This window comes from Triticum aestivum, chromosome 7D (genome assembly GCF_018294505.1).
Source record: "Triticum aestivum cultivar Chinese Spring chromosome 7D, IWGSC CS RefSeq v2.1, whole genome shotgun sequence".
NCBI lineage: Eukaryota > Viridiplantae > Streptophyta > Magnoliopsida > Poales > Poaceae > Triticum > Triticum aestivum.
Genome location: NC_057814.1, coordinates 382,185,560 through 382,191,353, shown reverse-complemented (window position 1 = coordinate 382,191,353; position 5,794 = coordinate 382,185,560).

Here is a 5,794-nt window from a genome sequence, read left to right as displayed (position 1 = left end):
AAACTGCCTCCGATGATCCCGGCAGGCGGTTTCTCATTCTTAAATGCCTCCCTTGCTTTGTGTACCAATAATAATCGTCTGCGGTGGGTGCATTACAAGCGGCTTTGCCGTGCTTGGTCACAACCACTTTCGGTGGCCGCTGCTAATGCTCGATTTTCTACTAGTGAAAGGGAGTCTTTTCCTTGTTTCAATTTCCTTGCAAATTTATGCTTTTATCTGGTAGCCTAAGACCACCCTACTCATGCAAGTATAACAGAGTAAAGCAAAAGAAAACAACATGCACACATACAGTAATGGTAAAGGTTTAGAGAGATAGAACGCGGGGTGGCTCGACGAATATTTTTCAGTGGGACCTCTTAAGTTCGCAGGGGTATTTGGAACCCAAATGGAGTAATAACCGAAAGCATTGCGTGGACCAATAAACTTTTCATAAACATCACCATAATTTGCTTTACAAAACACATAGGATGGGGGCATAACTCTTTTTGCCTTGTTGGGAGTGGGCTTACCCCTAGTGGCCTTCCCATTCACAACCAAACCATCAATCTTGTCTTTTCCTTTCTCCTTTTGCCCTTCACACACAAATACTACCTTTCGAGGGGTTGTGGTCTTTTGAGAAGAGGCATTCTTCTCCTTTGATGGGGACATCAATACCATAGTTACATCCATAGCCCCTGCTACTATACATACTGGACTAATTACTAGAGTTCGCGCACGCCAATTAAATTATCAAGTACTTTCGTTTCTTGAAATAATTCTAATGTTCATGAGAATATGATACTACCTAAAATAGATACATTTATGTTGATTACTAATGAAGGGCCTAGCATGGACAAGAGGGATGAACACTGAAGCAGGATCAAGCATGGAAATGAAGGCGCATGCAAAGGGAACCATAACGACATTTCTAATGGAGTTTTTAGCACTTTGAAGCCTCCTTGATGACATATGAGGGCATGAACGAAATATACAAGATGCCCCTTCATAAATTTTGTCCATAGTTTATTATAGGTGTTGCGCCACCTTGGTTCTGGGCCAGACCCATGTAATTTTGAAATACTATTTCATAGGCTAGTTTTAGAGTCCGTATTGTAGGGGGGACGTCTGAGGAGGTGTTTAGTCCCACCTTGATGATACGTCTCCATTGTATCTACTTTTCTTAACTCTTTTGCTCTTGTTTTGGACTCTAATTTGCATGATTTGAATGAAATAACCCGGACTGTCGCTGTTTTCAATAGAACTACCATGGTGTTGTTTTTGTGCAGAAATAAAAGTTCTCGGAATTGGACGAAACTTTTTGGAGAATTATTTCAGAATATATAAAAAATACTGGAACCAAGAACCACCAGAGGGGGTGCCCTGGCTGGCCACAAGACACCAGGGCACGCCACCCCCCCATGTGCACCCTGGTGGGTTGTGGGGCCCTCGGGGCTCCGCTAACCCTAATTCCAACACTATAAATTCCTATTTTTGGAGAAAAAAATAGGGGAGGAAGTTTCATCGCGTTTCACAATATGGAGCCACTGCCTCCTCCTGCTCTTCATCGGGAGGCCAGATCTGGAGCCCGTTTGGGGCTCCGGAGAGGGGAATCTTCGGTCTTCGTCATCACCAACCCTCCTTCATCACCAATTCCATGATGCTTCCCACCGGGTGTGAGTAATTTCTTTGTAGGCTCGCTGGTCGGTGAGGATTTGGATGAGATTCATCATGTAATCGAGTTAGTTTTGTTAGGGCTTGATCCCTAGTATCCACTATGTTCTGAGACTGATGTTGCTATGACTTTGCTATGCTTAATGCTTGTCACTAGGGCCCGAGTGCTATGATTTCAGATCTAAACGTTTATGTTTTCACCATTATATCTATGTTCTAGATCCGATCTTGCAAGTCATATGCACCTATTACGTGTTATGATCCGTAAACCCCAGCGTGACAGTAATTGGGATACTTTCCGGTGATGACCGTAGTTTGAGGAGTTCATGTATTCACTATGTGTTAATGCTTTGTTCCGGTTCTCTATTAAAAGGAGGCCTTAATATCCCTTAGTTTCCTTATGGACCCCGCTGCCATGGGAGGGTAGGACAAAAGATGTCATGCAAGTTCTTTTTCATAAGCACGTATGACTATTTACGGAATACATGCCTACATTATATTTATGAACTAGAGCTAGTTCTGTGTCGCCCTAGGTTATGACTGTTATATGATGAATATCATCCAACGAATTCACCGATCCAATGCCTACGAGTTTTCCACATATTGTTTTTGCTAAGTTACTATTCCTATTGCTACTGTTACAACTGCTACCAAATTGCTACTATTGTTACCGTTACCGCTGCTATCGTTACTACTTCTATCAAAACTATCATATTACTGTGCTACTGATCACTTTGCTGCAGATATTTAATCTCCGGGTGTGGTTGAATTGGCAACTCAACTGCTAATACTTACAAATATTCCTTGGCTCCTCTTGTGTCGAATCTATAAATTTGGGTTGAATACTCTACCCTCGAAAACTGTTGCGATCCTCTATACGTGTGGGTTATCAAGACCCTTTTCTGGCATCGTTGCCGAGGAGCATAGCTATATTTGTTGAGTCACTTGGGATTTATATCTATTTATCACTATGAAGAATCTAAAGGATACCAAAACCAAGATCGTTCCCTCTAAGACGAGGGGAGGTAAGGATTTGTCATCACACTCTCCACTTGATTCACCTTCTATTTTGAGTAAACTTGCAACACCACCACATGCTATTAATCCTGATATGTCGCAAGTTATTGATGATGCTACTTCTGCTATGGATGATGCTAGTACCATGCTTGATGATAATGTGCCATTGGGTGAATTTCTTGATGAACAAATTGCTAGAGCTAAAGATATTGAGAATGCTGAAACTGATGAAATTACTGAAACCGATGAAGTCTTTGAAACTGAGAATTATAAAACACCTATTAGACCTAGCTCTCCTAGATTTGAATTGCCTAAGATTCCTGAGGGTTATGTTATGGATGAGGAGATAGCTAGAGACTTTCTTGCTTGCAATGATAGAGATGATCTTAACAAATTATTATGCAAACTGAAAGAGAAATCTTTGAATGCTAGAATGAAATGTGATCCTAAGTTTGCTACTTCACCTTTCTTTGTTACTGATAAGGATTATGAATTGTCTGTCGACACAGAGTTAATTACTCTGGTTGAAGCTGATCCTTTCCATGGCTATGAAATTAAAACTGTAGTGGCACATCTTACTAAACTAAATGATATAGTCACCCTTTCTACTCATGATGAGAAAATTCCCTCCTATTATATTCTCAAATTATTTCCGTTCTCATTAAAGGGTGATGCTAAGATATGGTACACTACTCTTGCTCCTGGTTGTGTGCGTAGTCCCCAGGATATGATCTACTACTTCTCTGAAAAATATTTTCCTGCTCATAAGAAACAAGCTGCCTTAGATGAAATATTTAACTCTGTGCAAATTGAAGAAGAGAGTCTCCCACGAGCTTGGGGGAGGCTTCTCCAGCTGCTTAATTCTTTGCCTTATCATCCTCTTAAGAAAAATGAAATACGTGATATCTTCTATAATGAACTAACCGATGCTTCTAGGGACTCACTAGATAGTTGTGCTGGTTGTGTTTTTAGGGAACAAACTGTTGAACAAGCTGAGGAATTATTGAAAAATATATTGAAGAATTATGATGAATGGACACTTCCTGAACCACTTCCTGAACCACTTCCTAAACCCACTCCGAAGAAGAGGGGTATCTTATTTCTTAGTCGTGAAGATATGCAAGAGACAAAGAAATGCATGAAGGAAAAATGTATTAAAGCTCAGGATGTTAAGAATTTACCACCTATTGAAGAAATACATGGCCTTGACATACCACCACCTCCACGGATGGTAGAGGTAAATTCTTTATTGAATTTTGATGAAGGTGACATCCCTTACAATAAACATCCTAGTCAATGCTTATATGAATTTGATAATTACATTATGAAACATGGTCACTTCAATGCCAATGTCATGAAACAATTGAAATATAATTCTGATACGATTGCTCGCTTGAGTGACTTGTTATTTAGAATCACTAATGATGTTAGAGGTGTAGGAAAACATGCCTCTATGGTACAAACCCAGCTAGAACAAGTTGCTAAATCCCAAAGGGAATTGCTTAATGAAATGAATAACAATATGAATGATTTTGCTGTTAGAGTAGCAACTAGAGGAGGCAAAATGACTCAGGAACCTCTTTATCCTGAAAGACACCCTAAAAGAATTGAACAAGACTCTCAAATAATAATGTTGATACACCTAGTACTTCTAAAAAGAAAAAGAAGAACAAAAATGATAGGACTTTGCATACCTCTAGTGAACCTGAGAAAGAAAAAACTCCCGAAGATAACAATGATGTCTCTATTTCTGATGCTGAAACTCAGTCTGGTAATGAAGGCTCACCTAGTGATAATGAAAATGATAATGATAATGTTCATGAAGATACCCAACCAGACAATGATAAAGAACCAGATAATGATGTTGAAATAGAACCTGCTGTTGATCTTGATAACCCACAACCTAAGAATAAATGTTATGATAAAAGAGACTTTGTGGCTAGAAAACATGGTAAAGAAACAGAGCCATGGGTTCAGAAACCCATGCCCTTTCCTCCTAAACCTTCTAAGAAAAAAGATGATGAAGAATTTGAATGCTTTGCTAAAAATTTTAGGCCAGTCTTTTTGCGTACTCGCTTGACTGATATTTTAAAGATGGCCCCTTATGCAAAATACATGAAAGACATCATCACTAATAAAAAAAAATACCTAAAGCTAAATTTCCACCATGCTTTCTAATTATTATTTTAAGGAGGGAGTACCTAAAAAACTTGGTCCAGGAATACCAACTATATCATGCCCCATCAAAAGAAATTATGTCAAAACTGCTTGTGTGATTTAGGAGCTAGTGTTAGTGTTATGCCTTTCTCTTTATATAAAAGACTTGATTTGAATAAACTAACACCCACTGAGATATCTTTGCAAATGGTTGACAAATCAACTGCCATACCTATCAGTATTTGTGAGGATGTGCCCGTTGTTGTTGCACATGTTACTATCTTAACAGACTTTGTTATACTTGAGATGCCCGAGGATGACAACATGTCAATTATCCTTGGTAGACCCTTTTTGAATACTTCAGGGGCAGTTATTTATTGCAATAAAAGCAAGGTCACTTTTCATATCAATGGTAATGAGCATACGGTGCATTTTCCAAAGAAACAATTCGAAGTTAATGGTATTAATGTTATTGAAAAATCTCCGACAATTACTACTGGAAGTTTCCAACTCCCGTTACCTACTGCCAAAAAGAAATATGACATACTTGTTGTCGGGGATGTGCATATCCCCGTTGACGTAACTTACTGTTTTATGAAAGTTCTTCGGTTTCATGCTAATCGAAAGTGGTTGTTAATAAGACTTGATCAACCTTGTTAATGGATCATTTTGAGAGGTATGAAGTTGATGAATCTAGTAGGCACAACCTTATGCTTCCACCTTTTGTTTTCTGTTTTTCTTAGTTAAATAAAATAAAATGCCATGTTTATCTTGTTTACTGAATTTTCCGTGCAATAAAAAATGACCCAAAAATAAAAGTTCTCAGAATACCCTGAAATTTTAATACGATTTTTTCTGAATATTTCTGAATTTCTAGTACAAATAACATTAGAGGGGCGGTGCCCCTGGTGCCCACAAGACACCAGGGCGCTCCAGCAACCCCAGACGCGCCCTGGTGGGTTGTGGGTCC